Below are 16,573 nucleotides of genomic sequence, written 5' to 3' on the forward strand. Positions count from 1 at the left end.
AGGGCATTTGCAGACAGACAGACGTGTGAGTCCGGTTGTGCTGAGGCAGAGGCTGTGTAGAACCCCTGTCCCCTGGGCCTGAATGCAGTGGTCCCCTTCTGCTGCTCACATCCTGTCTAGCCCAGGCCAACAGCAGCTGGCTCCTTCCCTGCCGTAGTGGTCACATTGTAGACCTGTCTGACCCTCTGTCAGGGCAGCTAGTGCCCAGGGAGAACGGGGTGGTGGTGGTGGTGCACATCCCTGCCCCATGGGCACCCAGTGGAGACCATCTTCACCCAGGCCCTGAGACGCCAGCACTTGGGGTAACATTGGGTCTCTCGTCGGCCTGGGCTGGATTCACGCTGGGAGCTGAGCCGAGGTTCGCTCGTGTCATGCCGGCCAGCTGCCCCAGACGCATCAGCTCCAGTGCTTAGTGCAGGGGTCTGCTGGCTGCCCGGGCAGGGCCTCGCTGCTCCCCCCAGGCTGCTGGGGAAGGACCTGGTCTGATGGGGTGGTATGGCCATGGGGAGACTGGTGAATAGGTTTACTGGCCTGACTTTAAGAGACCAGGTGTCATGGATCAACACCTCTTATCCTTCTCCAAGGACGCTGGCGACTGGCCCAATGACCTCGCCAGGGCTCTTCCCGTCCTACAGGGCTGTGATCCAGCCCCGCGTGAGCCCAGAGACTGGAACAACGGCACAGCCATGGCTCGCTCAGTGGCTCTGGAAGGCAGCTGGCCAGCCAGCTCCCTACAGCCCTGGACCAAGTCCCCCTTGCCTGGTAGGTTGGAGGAGCTCGGCCATCTGTGCCGTGACGGCCCCTCCCCTCCATTAGAGCCGGATTGGATTTCTGGCCCATAATGGGCCTCTCCCGGCTGCTAAGGGCGAGGGAGGGACCAGCGTTTCCCCAGAGGATGCACATTCTGTGTAACAGACGGAGGCGCCTCCTGAGCTGGGGGCATTCCACGCCTGGTGCCACACCGCAGGCAACAGGCTCTGGGATGCTGCTGTCCATGCAGCACGTGCGAGCTGCGGAGGGCAAACAGCGGTGAACAGCAGCTTGGCCGTGCCTGGCACCCTCCAGCCTTTGGGCCCTCCAAGCGCTTTCCCCCATGCCGTGGCACGGGGCAGCGCCACGCTGGACGTGGCAGCAAGAAGGCAGAGTGCAATTGTCACAGAGCGTCGGGGCTGGGGGGTCCTTGGTTTGAAATCTCATGCCAAAGAGGCGCCTCCAGCTGCCCAGTGTCTGGGCTTGGCCCTGTATGGATGCAGATGGGACAGACCCAGCTCCACCCATGCCCAGGTTTTGCCGGAGGAGCTCCCCCCTAACATCGCCCAGCCCCAGCCCTCAGGGCGCTTAGAAGATGATGGTGCAAGCGTAACTGCCCTCAGGCAGGCTCAAACCTGGGACCCCTGGAGCTTATTGCAGGCACCTCCACAACGTGAGCCGAAAACCAGCTGGTGCTCAGCTTAGGCTGTAGGGGGGAAGTTCTTCCTCTGTGACGTGGTCTAGGTACCACTGCAAGGGACAGTGAACCTCACAGAGATGTGTGGGTTACACCAGGCAGGATAACGGCCGGCCTGGCCGGGGGCAGGGACGAGCCCCTTTCCAGTCCTGCTTTGCACGTTTCCAGCAGGCTTGCTGGGCTGGCGGAAAACAGCCGCGCCGATCTGTCTTGCTGGGGAAGCCATCCAAGCCCAGCACCTAGCTGAGCTGCAGCCTCATGGTGCAGCTGGTGACGTGGAGGGAGGCAGCCAGACACCTCTCCTGCCGACCCATGAGCGGAAGGGCTGGGCAGGGCTGGCAGACAGGGTGGCAGGGGAACAACCTGAGCTCACCACTGGCCAACTGCCCAAGGTGCTGTCCTGGGATTTGAGAAACAGCTGTTAAAGCCGGGTTCTGCAGCCCCTCGGGCACAGGCGTGTTCAGCCCCGGCTCCAGGCGCAGGGACCGCAGGGGGAAGTTACCGGAGCCGTTCACGGCGCTGAGGCCAGAGGTGTCAGAGCCAGCGGCCGACAGCTGCCACATTCTGGCATTCGATGGTCAGAGGCAATGCCTGGTTTTCAGAGGCTGCCCCCAAAGGCAGCGGGCACAGCAGGCTCCCAGCGGCCCCGGAGGTTGGCCAGGGTGACTGAGGCCCTGAATGCAGAGCCAAGTGCCCGACCTGGCCGAGAGGTTTCTCACCGTGGGCGGTTCCTTGAGAGCCACGTCCCTGCGTGAGCTCTGCTGGGGGTACACGCGCCTCTCCAGCCTTCGGCCAGACGTTTTCGGTGGCCGTATGGCCCATGCTTTGTGCTGCATGCTGGGGCAACCCAGGGCCACATGGGCAAACCACCCGCCCGTCCTGCTCCATCCCAACATCCAGCACAGAGCAGGGCCAAGCGGGGCGAGGGAGTCGTGGCGCGCCCATCGCCGGATGCAGCTCAAAGACCCCAGTACCGTGCAGGGTGGGTAATGCCACCCCAGGGAAGAGCAGCCTTGGGGTGAGGGGAGGCCAAGCCTGGAAAGAGCACAGCAGAGCCACGGCCCCCACTGCTCAGAGGGCACAGACCAAGGCACGCTGTTTAGCAAGAGCCACGGAGCAGCTCCACAGGCCTCAGCCGCGACAACGTCCCTGAGTGACTCAGCAGCAGGCCCCTGGGATCTGGCCGAGCCCGCTATGCTCCTGGGGGAGGCACAGCCCCCGCTGTGTGGTAGCAAACCATGCTACGCCCAGAGACCCACCTCGAAAGTCTGTCCAAAGCCCGGGCCCCTCAGAGCTCTCGGCCGTGGAGACAGGTGGTTTCTGAAACTGCTTGCTCTTTTAGTGAGCTAAAAGGCCACGGCAGGAGATGAGGTACGTGGCATAGAGGAAATCACAGGGAGATGGTTAAGAGGAAAATCTGACAGCACTTGAGGTAAGAAGTCCAGGTGTGGCCATAACAAGACCGTATCATTGAATCCCAGGGCTGGAAGGGACCTCAGGAGGTCATCAAGTCCAGCCCCCACCCTGAAGCTCAAAATATCATCCCAAAGTACCCAGAGAGGAAGGTGCCACCCGGGCCCCTCACCCTGTGGGCCAACGTGATAGATTCTAGACAGACCGTCTCCAGAGCTGAGTGCCGCAAGGGGCTGGGTGCCGTAGGGTCAAACACAGCTCCCGGGGGGGTTAGATACCGGGCTGAGATCCCAAGAAGGAGCAGGATGCTCACCCAGTGGGAAGGTCTCTAAACCCATAAGAAGTACCAGAGAGGGAGCCGTGTTAGTCTGTATCTTCGAGAACAACAAGAAGTCCTGTGGCACCTTATAGACTAACAGAGATTTTGGGGCAGAAGCTGTCGTGGGCGAAGACCCACTACGTCAGATGCGTGAGTGGGGAGTCAGGGTTCAGTGGCGTATTTAAAGAATAAATGGACATTAAAAATCAGACAGCGGGAATGGTAACGTACGAAACCTGGAGGAGAACACGTCAGGCTCCCTGGACGCTCAGTAACAGGTTTAAAAGTAGCCGTCCTGCAACAAAAAATTTCACAATTAAACTGGAGAGCGAGATCTCTGAGCTGCAATTCATTTGCAAATTCGACTCCATCAACCAAGGGTTAACCAGCGACCGGGAGCGGCTGTCCCCCTACAAAAGCAGCTTCTCTGCTCTGGATATTCACAACTGCACATTAGACTCTGACAATGGGCCACATCCCCCCGACTATCTGACTTGTTTTCCCCTCTCTTGATGTACATGACTGATACTGGGCCATTTCCACCCTGACTGAATAGACCTTGTCAGCTCTGGTCCTCCCTCTTTCTGGGACCTCCCCTCTTTAAATACCCCTCTGATCCCCCCCGCACCCCGCGCCCCCCCGTGCATCTGACGAAGCGGGTCTTTGCCCAGAACAGCTCATGCTCCAAAACATCTCTGAGTCTATAAGGTGCCACAGGACTTCTTGTTAAACCCCTAATGAATCTTGGGGGCGCACGGTTAGCAGATATGGAAATTCCTTCCAGCGGGGGATGAAAGGTGGAGGGGAAGGAGAGGGAAAAGCCCACCCTCCCCACTCCACCCAACGCATTGGGGCCAAACCCCACCTGGAAGCACTACCCCAAGCCAGCAGCCACAGCCCAGGCGAGGCAGCTGCTCTAGGCCTCTCGCACATGCCAACGCAGCGGCGAGGGAGCTTAAGGCAGTTGGCGCAGGCAGCTCCGCGTCCCTCAGCGTCGGGCACAGGGCGCGCACCAGGCTGTGCAGACGCCACAGATGGCAGCTCTCCACTCGAGGGCATGACAGGCCCATGTGCCCCTGAGGGGAGCCCTGTGGGGATGCCAGGCGAAGGGAGACGTCCTGAGGGGAGCCCCGCGGGGACGCCAGGCGAAGGGAGACGTCCTGAGGGGAGCCCCGCGGGGACGCCAGGTGAAGGGAGACGTCCTGAGGGGAGCCCCGCGGGGACGCCAGGCGAAGGGAGACGTCCTGAGGGGAGCCCCGCAGGGACGCCAGGCGAAGGGAGACGTCCTGAGGGGAGCCCCGCGGGGACGCCAGGCGAAGGGCAGCCGGTTTCGACGAGGGGCACTGGCAGGTCCGTGGCTAGCGCATAGCGGCCTGTAAGTGGGGCTGCAGAGCCCTGTGCTGGGGGGAGGCGCCATGTCCAGCTCTGATGCCCCCCAGTGCTCCAGGCCAGGTGAGCGGGAGACCAGGGCCCAGGGAAAGAGCGATGGGAAGAAGAAGCCAGGGAGAACTTCCTTGGATGCCCTGGAGCAGTATGCCGGGTGAGCCAGCAGGACCAGGGCCCAGTGGGGCTTGGCACAGGCTGAGGCACAGGATCTGTCCGGCTGGGGGGCTGGGCTAGAGCCCCATGCGTCAGTGCACACAAGCCCAGCCCCATGGCCTGCACTGCCCACCCGCAGCACTGTACCCCAGGCAAGACCAGCCCAAACACTACCAGCCAAGCTTAGAGGGATGCAGATGGTGGGAGAGGGGTGCAGCTCCCACGCAATGCCCCCTCCCCCTCGCACCTGCCCCTGCGCCCCCAGGGAAATGCCCTCCAGGGGCCGGGGGGGGTATGGGGGAAAGACGTCCCTCCTGGAGCTGGGCGCTGCTCCCACCGTCCTCGGCTCCCATTTCTACCGGCCTCGCGCTCTGCCAGCCTCTCCCCACCATTCTCCCCATCCCAGGTCCCCTCCTGCGTCCCACCCACCCGGCGCACGCTGGCCCATGGGAATGGGGGACCCTGCAGCTTTGCAGTGCCAGCCCCCATTGGCCATCAGCCCCTCCCGGCCATAGGGCACTGGAGGTGGCTGCTGAGGGGGGGCCCAAAAGCACAAGGCCTGGGCCAGCCACTCCCACACTCCTATGGCGAGAAACGCGTCCCTGGGTAAGCAGCAAGGAGGAGGACTGGGGCTGTGGAGAGAGGCAGGTGAAGACGGAGGCCGGGGCTGCTCGGAGATGTGGGGGGCAGGCAGGGGGGCAAGGGAGTATGGGGGGGGTGGGGCAGATGCAAGGCCCCAGGACACGAGGGGTGCTGAGGGACAGCAGCATTTCCCACGCAACTGCCAGCTCTTCGTCGGTTCTGTGCCTGATAGCTGTAGAGCAGTGGGTCCCTCAAACTTTCCAGAACCCCCAGTCTGGCGCCTCACCCCATCCAGCCCCCCATGAGCTGGGATCTGGCTGTGGTGGAGCGGGATGCAGGTGGGGGGAGGGGACGGGGTCAGGGTTGGGTTCTGGGTCTGGGACCGGGACCACAGATGGAGGCAAGGCTGGGCCAGGCCACAGTTAGGGGCTAAGGCTGGGCTGAGAACCATGGCTGGGAGTCGGGGTGGGGGCGGGGGCGGGGGATGGGCTACGCTCCCATCCCTCCTCACTCCCCACACCATGTGGTGGCTGGCCAAGCCCCCTCTTCCTCACCCCTGCTGTTCCCATGCTTTGGGGACCACAGTTGTAGAGCAAAGATTGGAATCCTGGGCCCCCCCAGTGCCGACCCCTGGAATTGTGGCCCCGCAAGGTGAAAGTTGTGGCCCCACAGGCTGGGCACATGGCTCTGAAAACCTGCGCGTTACCAGCCCGGCTGGAAACCGGACTCAAAAAGGTGAAACTGGGACCTTGCCTGACGTCCCCAGGCCAGAAACCCAACCCCGGGGAACCTGTACAGTTCATAACCCCATGGGCAAAGCCCCAGATTCTTATCCTTGCCAAGCCAGTCTGGTGGCTTGTGAGCATTGGGCATGGGCCGCACATGAGCACCCTGGGAAACTGGCGTGGGGGGGAAGATAGGAGCGAAGGGAGAGGTTCCCCCAGCCAAGACATCAGCAGAGCAAAACTGGAGCAGTCACTGGGGAGGCTTTTACGGGTCAGGTTGCAATAACTGCTACTGCAGCGGGTTGGAACACAGCTCCTCGGGACTGGGAAGGAAATTTCCACTTCTGGCAAAAATCTTTAAACCCACAATGCGACTGTCCTGGCTCACGCGCCCATCCCTCTCTCTAGGCGGCACACCCTGCCTGGACTCCGTTTCCCCGGATGCAGCAGCTCCTCCCCTCACTACCCGCCTCTGACCAGGAAGCATCCTGGGAAATGCAGGCTGGCTGGGGAGCCCAACCCGTACAGGTGAATGGGACACAAGGAAACCAGAGTACCTTTCCCCCTCCCGCCCGAGGACCTGCAGCGAGACAGCTGAGCGGACAGGGGATGTGCTTCGAGGGTTCGGTTACTTTAAATAAATAAAATTAAAATTTGCAATGAAAAAGCTCTGTGGGGGAAGCGTTTTGTGGAGCCAGCAACGCAACTTGTAAATCAGTTTCTGCAGCAAAGCTGGGACCAGCACCCCCTAATAAACTCCGCAACAGCGTCGAGTCGGCCAGGTAAAGGGTAGGGCAGAGGGCCCCGATCCTGCAGTTGCTTGTGCACAGACCGAGCCTTGCGCCCGTGTAGAACCTTCTGAGCTTCATGAAGACTCCAGGATCCCCGCCGCCCCTGGCGGAATCGGACTGCAGGATGGTGCCTAAGAGGCCATGGGGCAGTTACAGCGGAAGGAGTGCTCATTTTAAGTGTGCGGATTTTAAGGGCAGGGCCCCCAGAGGAAAATTGCTTGAGGAAAAGGTCAGGGATGAGATGGTAGCGCTCAGAACACGACTGCGGGAGTGGCCAGTCCCCACGCTGCTCTGCGAGGCCCAGCGTTCGCACCTCCTGGGCAGAAAACAGCGGCTGAGACGGGCGTGTTTAGAGCAGGTCTCCGCTGAGGCACAGCCAGGGTGGAGTGCCTGTAACTGCCTGCTGAAAGCACACACCAAAGGGCAGCAGAGGAGCCAGCAGTTGGGTGAGCCTTGCCCAGGACCCTCCCCAATGAGCGCGCTAATCTGGGAGGGGCTGGCACAATTTCAGAGGTCCTGCGGCAGTGCAGACGAGGACAGGCGGAGAAGGAGGAAAGAGCGTCAAAACCTGCCCTGCGCCCTCCAACAGCTTCCAACGCCTGCCCCGTCTGTGCTAAGAGCTGCAGCTCCAGAATCGGGCTCATCAGCCAGCAACAGACTCACCGATAGGAGGAAGACGGCCCAGTCGTTATTGAGTGATGGCCAGGAGAGAAGTATAATCCTGGCCCAGTGCTAGGCAGTCGCTAACTCTCACACACAATACATTCGTGCAGCACATTGTCAGCCTGCAGCTGGGCTTGGATTTTTAATCGATAAATATAAGTAAATGGTGATCTCTTGCTACACAGACACACAGGTGAAAAACGTCTTTCTATCCTGCTGACAAGTATTGGAGAGGGAGCCGAGTTCATCTGTATCTTCAAAAACGAGAAGTCCTGGGGCATCTTATAGACTAACAGATATTTTGGAGCATGAGCTTTCGTGGGCAAAGATGTATCTGGTGAAGCGGGTCTTTGCCCACAAAAGCTCACGCTCCAAAATATCTGTTAATCTCTAAGGTGCCCCAGGACTTCTTGTTCTTTCCTTCAATAATAACTGAAATTTAGAGATAGCTTTGTACTTTGTAAGCTTCTCACTAAGCTTATTAGAGTCTGATTTGAGGCTATTTACTTTGCATATTTGACATGCAATGTAAACCATTTCTTTTAGTATCAAAACAAAAAGCAGTCAAGTAGCACTTTAAAGGCTAGCAAAATAATTTATTAGGTGATGAGCTTTCGTGGGACAGACCCACTTCTTCAGACCATATCCAGACCAGAACAGACTCAATATTTAAGACACAGAGAGCCAAAAACAGTAATCAAGGAGGACAAATCAGAAAAAGATAATCAAGGTGAGCAAATAAGAGAGTGGAGGGGTCACGGGGGGGGGCAGGTCAAGAATTAGATTGAGCCCAGTGCAATAATACAATGTACCACTAGATGGTGCCGAGATGTTTCGAAGCCACTGGCTCGTGTAAACTCCTACAGGCCTCAGGACTCAGAATGAGTAACAGCAACGAAGGGTCCTGTGGCACCTTATAGACTAACAGAAAAGTTTTGAGCATGAGCTTTCGTGAGCACAGACTCACTTCATCAGATGCTGGTCTTGGAAATCTGCAGGGCCAGGTATAAATAAGCCAGAGCAAGGGTGGGGATAACAAGGTTAGCTCAGTCAGGAAGGGTGAGGCTTACTACCAGCAGTTGTTCTGGAGGTGCGAACACCAAGGGAGGGGAAGCTGCTTTTGTATTTAGCCAGCCATTCGGAGTCTTTGTTTAAGCCAGAGCTGAGGGCGTCGAATTTGCAGATGAATTGTAGCTCAGCAATGTCTCTTTGGAGTCTGGTCCTGAAATTTCTTTGCTGTAGGATGGCTACTTGTAAGTCTGCTGCTGTGTGGCCTGGGAGATTGAAGTGCTCTCCTACGGGTTTTTGTATATTGCCATTTCTGAATGAGGGAGATTGTAAAAGCCTTTCAGGGAGGAACTCGCTACAAGGATGGGAGAGACTGAACTGCCTGGCAGGACTGCGTGTTAGAACCAGAGCAATACAGTGAAAGCTGCAGCGCAGGGGAGCAGCACATTACAAAGTACCCAGGGATGGGCTTGCCAGCAAATTTGTTAAGCCTTGTGTGTTGCTAGCAGGGTTCCCTCTAATTTTTCCATCCTGGGGTAGAATAAATTTTATGTGCACCAAGGTGGGTGCGGATGTGCACATCCAACAGAAACACAGGCTGCCAGCTGCTTGGCTAATCAGCTGGGTGGCACCTGAATCTCTGCTGGGGGGGGGTCGCTCAAGTGCTCCGCTTATAGGGAAACCTGCTCAGTAACTTCACACCGCAAATGCCTCTGTACCCGTGCTCTCTGCAATGGGAATTAGACTAGCACTTGGTGCAATCAAGGGAAAAATCAGAGAACATAAAGACAGCTAGACTGGGTCAGACCAAAGCCCACCCAGCCCAGTCACTTGTCTTCCAACAGTGGCCAATGCCAGGTGCCCCAGAGGGAGAGAACAGAATATGGAACCATTAAGTGACCAATTCTCTGTCACCCATTCCCAGCTTCTGACAAACAGAGGCTAAGGACACCAGCCCTGCCCAGCCTGGCTATCAGCCATTGGTGCACCTAACCTCCAGGAATTTATCCAGCTCTTTTTGAACCCGTTCACAGTCTTGGCCTTCACAACATCCTCTGGCAGGGAGTTCCACAGGTTAACTCTGCGCTGTGTGAAGAAATATTTCCTTGTGTTTGGTTCAAACCTGGTGCCTGTCAATGTCACTGGGTAGCTCCTGGTTCTTGTGTTACAAGGAGTAAATGTCACTTCCTTAGACACTGTCTCCACCTGAGTCTTGATTTCATAGCCCTCTTCCATGTCCCCTCTCAGTCATCCCTTTTGCCAGCTGACAAGCTCCAGTCTTTTCCCACAGAGGAGCTGTCCCAGACCTCTCATGGTTTCTGTACCTTTTCCAATTCTAATATATCCTTTCTGAGCCAGGCTGACCGGGACAGCAAGCTGTGTTCTAGGTGTGGGCATGCCATCGACTTAGACAATGGCGTTATCCTTTTCCCACTAGTTCCTCACGTTCTGTTAGGTTTGCATGTTGAATAGTAACAGAGAGTAAGCTGTGCTAGTCTATACACTATCAAAACAAAAAGCAGTCAAGTAGCACTTTAAAGACTAGCAAAATAGTTTATTAGGTGAGCTTTCGTGGGACAGACCCACTTGGGTCTGTCCCACGAAAGCTCACCTAATAAACTATTTTGCTAGTCTTTAAAGTGCTACTTGACTGCTTTTTGTTCTGTTAGGTTTGTAATTGCAGCTGCAACCCACCTGCTGTCCACAAGGACTGCAGGCTCTCTCTTCTGAGTGGTAACAGCTAATTTATCACCTGTCATTTTGCTGGGCTAGCTGGGATTCAGGGCAGTCCTTAGGCATGCGCTGATGCCTCTGTGGTGTGCATGCTTAGGGATGGGATGACAAGCAGCTACAGGGAGCATCAGCTTCTGTGGCCCCATCCCCTGGACCCCGCCCCCCAAGTGGCTCCTGGATTATCCCTTCTCCCTGATCACTGGCAATGAATACACTGAAGTGCCCTGGCCCAGCACAGACCCCTGGGGGACTTGCTATTTACCTCCCTCCATTCTGAAACTGACCACTTATTCCCACCCTTTGGGTCCTGTCCTTTGGCCAGGTACTGACCCAGGTGAGGGGCTGGGGGTGTGTGGGGAGAAGCAGCTCTGTTGGTGAATTTGACTGGCAGGGCTGTAGGGCAGATGCTACAGGTATAAGCACAGTCACCCCATCCACAGGACAAACTGGTGTAACTTGTACCCAAGGGACTGACGGTGAAAAACCCATTACAATCAACGTACTGCACCGACAACAGCGAGCATTTATGCCACACGCTCCCTAAGAAACTGAGGAACCACTTGATCAAAATCCTTTGCAAGAAACAAAAGATGATTAAAAATGAACTCTCTGACCTTGAAATTCTCATCATCAATCAGGCACGCACGCAAGACCCCACAGAACGAGGCTTTACTTGTACTAGACAGGAAATTTATAAAATACACTCCCACTTCCAACAAAAAAGAAAAGAGAATAAATAGTTAACCTTTCCCGCTACCAACTCAGCCCAGCAGAAGAGTCTCTCTTATCCCGGGGTCTTTCCTTCTGCCCCACTTCCTCCATGAACTTAATACAATTCTGTGGTGACCTTGAAGCTTTCTTTCACCGCCTCTGTCTAAAGAAATTCTTCCAACACAGCTACGAACAACAACAGTCTGACTCTCTCAGCCCCTGCTACCAACACAGAAAGAAGAAGAAGAACTCTATGTGGACCCCCCCAATGGTTGTAGTGAAAGTCTGGATTTCTACATACAATGCTTCCACAACCGTGCTCAGGCTGACATTATACACAAACAATGCCAAATGAGAGACAGTCTCAACTCTGCTGAACGCTGTGCTGTCTAGAGTCTCAAAAATAACCCAGACATTATAATCAAACCAGCTGACAAAGGGGGTGCTGTTGTCATCCTGAATAAGTCAGACTATGAACAGGAGGCAGCCAGACAACTCTCCAACACCACATTTTACAGATTTCTCTCTGCTGATCCCACTTTGGAATTCCAAAAGAAATTACAACTACTACTTAAGGAACTCCCTGCTGCTACTTGGGACTTTATTCACTCAGACACACCATCTGAGCCCCAGCCTGGATTATTCTATTTAATTCCCAAAATCCACAAACCTGGGAACCCTGGATACCCTATTATTTTGGGTATTTGCACCCACACCACTGGACTATCCAGTTACGTCAACTCCCTCCTCAAACCCTATGCCACCAACACTCCCAGCTATCTCCGAGATACCACCGACTTCCTGAAAAAATTACAAAACATTGGAAAAGTTCCTGACAACACCATCCTTGCCACCATGGAGGTAGAGGCTCTGTACACTAATATTCCACATGAAGCCAGATGACAAGCAATCAGGAATACCATCTCTGATGTCACCACAGCCAATCTGGTGTCTGACCTCTGTAACTTTGTTCTCACCCACAATCATTTCCATTTTGGGGACAATTTATACCTCCAGATTAGTGGAACTGCTATGGGCACCTGCATGGCCCCACAATATGCTAATATATTTATGGCTGACCTGGAACAACGATTCCTCAGCTCTTGTCCCCTATTACCCCTCCTCTACTTAGGATACATTGATGACATCTTCATGATTTGGACCCATGGTATAAAGACTCTAGAAGAATTCCACAGGGACTTTAACAATCTGCACGCCACCAACAACTTATGCCTCAACTACTGCATGCAAGAAATACATTTCCTGGACACTACAGTACAAATCAAAGATAGTCTGATCAGTACCACACTCTGCCAGAAACCCACTGATCGCTATACTTACCTACACACTTCTAGCTTCCATCCTGCACACATAACTAGACCCATTGTTTACAGTCAGCTTAACTTCAGTGCCAGGAAAGATAATGGAGCAGGTAATTAAAGAAATCATCCGCAAGCACTTGGAAGGTGGTAAGGTGATAGGAAACAGCCAGCATGGGTTCGTAAAGAATAAATCTTGTCAAATGAATCTGATAGCTTTCTTTGATAGGATAATGATTTAGATATTGGCATAGAAAGTATGCTTATTAAGTTTGCAGATGATACCAAATTGGGAGGGGTTGCAACTTCATTGGAGGATAGGGTCATAATTCAAAATGCTCTGGATAAATTGGAGAAATGGTCTGAGGTAATCAGCAAGAAGTTTAATAAGGACAAATGCAAAGTGCTCCACTTGGGAAGGAACAATCAGTGTCACACTAACAGAATGGGGAGAGCTTGTCTAGGAATGAGTACAGCAGAAAGGGATCTAGGGATTATAGTGGACCACAAGCTAAATATGAGTCAACAGTGTGATGCTGTTGCAAAAAAGGCAAACATGATTCTGGGATGCATTAACAGGTGTGTTGTGAACAAGACACGAGAAGTCATTCTTCCACTCTACTCTGCGCTGGTTAGGCCTCAGCTGGAGGATTGTGTCCAGTTCTGGGCACCGCAGTTCAAAAAAGATGTGGAGAAACTAGAGAGGGTCCGGAGAAGAGCAACAAGAATGATTAAAGGTCTAGAGAATGTGACCTATGAAGAAAGGCTGAAAGAATTGGGCTTGTTTAGTTTGGAAAAGAGAAGATTGACGGAGACATGATAGCGGTTTTCAGGTATCTAAAAGGGAGTCATAAGGAGGAAGGAGAAAACTTGTTCTTCTTGGCCACTGAGGATAGAACAAGAGGCAATGGACTTACACTGCAGCAAGGGAGGTTTAGGTTGGATATTAGGAAAAAGTTCCTAATTGTCAGGGTGGTCAAACAGTGGAATAAATTGCCAAGGGAGGTTGTGGAATCTCCATCACTGGAGATACTTAAGAACAGGTTAGATAGATGTCTATCAGGGATGCTTTAGATAGTACTTGGTCCTGCCATTGGACGAAGTTATTCTGTCAATGACCTAAAGGTATGTGTGTTACAAAAAAGGAATTATCGCACCATTCTGGAAAGGGAAACAGCCGAGCTGGCTTTTATATTCAAATTCGGCATATTAACACATGGTTTAAATCGTGATGGGAACTTTCTGAGTCACTATAGGGGCTCATCTGCATACTTGGCTCAATCTAATTCTTGACCTTCCCCCCCAATCCTCCACTCTCTGATTTGCTCACCTTGATTATCTTTTTCTGATTTGTCCTCCTTGCTTACTGTTTTTGGTTCTCTGTGCCTTAAATATTGAGTCTGTTCTGGTCTGGCTATGGTCTGAAGAAGTGGGTCCGTCCCACGAAAGCTCATCACCTAATAAACTATTTTGCTAGTCTTTAAAGTGCTACTTGACTGCTTTTTGTTTTGTCAGTTTAAACAGAATTAGTTCACTCCCATTGGCTCACCTGGGATTCAGGTTACCTCAGGAAGATTAACCGCTTCCCTGCACTCATTCATGACAGTGCCCAATCTCCATGGTGGAAAGAATGGAGCTCAGAGGTCACCGACTAGAAAAGGGGGAGGCTGCTCAGAGCCTCTTCCACACCTTCAGAATTATAGTTTGGCTGGAGTTACGTGGCAGGCAGCCTCTGTCCATATTTGGTGGGGAGCTTTTGCCATAGGCACCGAAGAGTGAGCTGCTGTGGTCAGGATTGCAGGGGGCATATCTCTGGAGCTAAATACAGAGATCAGAGAGTAGCTTCACAGATTTTAAGGGAGTGTAGGGAATTATCCATATGCTCTTTGAATTGTTTTGGTCCTGACAGGTAAGTCTTCAGCTGTGATTTCTATCTCTGTAAGGAGGCCTGAGAGGTGCAGCCAAGACAAATGCCTCATGACCACAACAGTAGCGATGAAGCAGGTGCTGGTATCTGTGGTCTAAGAAGGCTTGTAGGGCTGTACAGGCCAAGAAGTGTTCCTTAGAATGAAGCACCTGGAACTGTTCTTCCCTGGCCTCAGGAACGCTGTGGGAGAATTCCTTTAATTTGGGGTAACCGAAGAAGCTGTATTTGACGAAAAGATCCTTGTCATTAGATATTTTCAAGTGTGGTCCATGAACAAGTCTGACCTCTGAATAAATCTAAGCATTTCCAGTTTCTGTCCTGATGGGGAGAACAAAACTGCTTTGGCCATCCTATCTCCTGCGCTGCAGTGATTACAAAAGAATTTGGGAAGGGAGGCAAAAGCAGGAATTCCATATTCTACACCGGAGTCTATTTTTTGTCTGCACATTTGCAGGCCGAAAGGACAGATGCTGGGAGACAGAGCACTTCTGTAGGACCAAGAAGAGCCTAATCAACAGGTGGGATAACCCTGGAGGAAGAGGTGTACAGGTTATCAAGCGATTTATGCTTCTGAGCTTTCGTTTCCTCCAGAGGAATCTGGAGGGAGCCTGAAATCCTGCGGAATAGCTCCTGAAAGTGCCCAAATTCATCAGCAGCTGTAGAAGATGGAGGCATGATAGCCTCCTCTGGGAGAAGAGGAGAAATGTCGTGTTGGTGGACCTTCCTTGCTCGGTCCCAGGGAGGTTCAGTCTCGTGGGGGTGGGTGGAGGGGATGAGAGACTGGTGGAGAAAAGAAGATCTGTAGATATCCAGCTTTGCCCCTTGGGCCATGTCCTGTATGACCATATTGGGACCCTTGGGCCACAACCTGGAGGGAGTAGAACTTGTGGTTGAATCCACAGTGCTCCATACCAGGCCTGGTCAGGGCATAGTGAGAGGGAGTAAATGAAAGTTGCTAAAGCCTGTCTTGAATAAAAGTGTGCGATGGGACCCTCCGTCCTTCTCGTCGCTGGGGAGAAAAGTGCCATCCTCAGAGGAGTGTGCTCATGAGGCTGGAGAGGAGGGTGGAAGTGGGGGAGATCAAATCTGAGGCTTGCCAGAGACCAGCGGGTCTTTAGGGTACCTGAATTCCTGGGCACGAGGATGTCAGAAAGGTGCATTTCTCACAGCAGCCGGTAGGTGGTGCTAAGGACTTGGGCAGGCAACACTAGGACTTAACCATCGTGGAGGCATTGTCCTGTGTTTACAGCTTTGGTGGTACCGGAAAGGATGCTAATTACAGTAGTTTCGTGGGTGCTGTAGCTCTGAGGTCATTCTGTCTGGGTCTCCCGAGCCAAGAGATGGCGCTGAGGACTGTAGGTCTGCCTAGTTAGAGTCTTTGGACCATTACTTTGTGCCGGTGCCAGAGAACACTAGGAGGGGATGGGGAGCAGCGTCCGTTGTCGGAGGATGTTGAGATGACTGACCTCACAGGGAATGGCATTCTGGCCGGTGGTGGCTTAGCATGTGAGCAGGAAACCTCTTCTTGTCACAGCGAGAGATGGACTTCCTTTTAGAGGGACACAAGGAATGAGGATCAGTGGACAACTTGGCAGAGTGCGAAGGCTCCACAAGGGCATAGGCCAGGGATTCCCTCTTGCAGACAGCACGCACACAGCAGGTGGCCATTGTTTACATGGAGGCAGTCTAGCAGGAAACGCATCACCTAAACCCAGGATATCCGGGCATAAGGGTGAAGGGAAAAACTTCCCATTCGGAAACGATGGAAAGCAGGGAAACAAACACCAACTCTGAAAGAATGGTAAAAATAAGGTTTAGCGGAAAGAAGTACAAATGACCGTAAAACCGAAGGGTCAGGCACTGTTTACCGAGGGAAATGGAGGAGTGGACTCTACTGTAGATTCTGTGGCAAAGCAAAGGCAGTAGCGAAGGACTACACAACGCCCTACACACACAGCTCCTGCTCAGTGCGAGTGCGGGTAGGTGAACTTGTATGGTCCGACGACCCTGCTAATTTCCAATCTCAGGCACAGTGGGGGCACTGTGGCACCTACAGTCGAGCCCCCTTAGGGACATCACTCAAAGAAGAGCCAACTTGCTACCCATCTGTTACCAGAAGGCCTTTACATTGTGCCATATTGATGCCTCAGTATCGCAGGCAGAAAGTTGTCACATCAGGACTGCCCTAGCTCACTGTCCTGCAAATTCAAGAGACTGGTCAGAATAAGACTTGCTGACTGAATGGTACAGTACATTTATACCCATCACACTTGCAGATTGTGTCATAGCCGTTCAATCATCACTTAGTTGAGCAATATGAGCCTACAAATGCCAAACAAAGGCATTGGCCTGGACAGCTGCCCTGCTGTGCTACTGACTCACCTACATCACCATC

This window comes from Carettochelys insculpta, chromosome 3 (assembly GCF_033958435.1).
Source record: "Carettochelys insculpta isolate YL-2023 chromosome 3, ASM3395843v1, whole genome shotgun sequence".
Taxonomy (NCBI): domain Eukaryota; kingdom Metazoa; phylum Chordata; order Testudines; family Carettochelyidae; genus Carettochelys; species Carettochelys insculpta.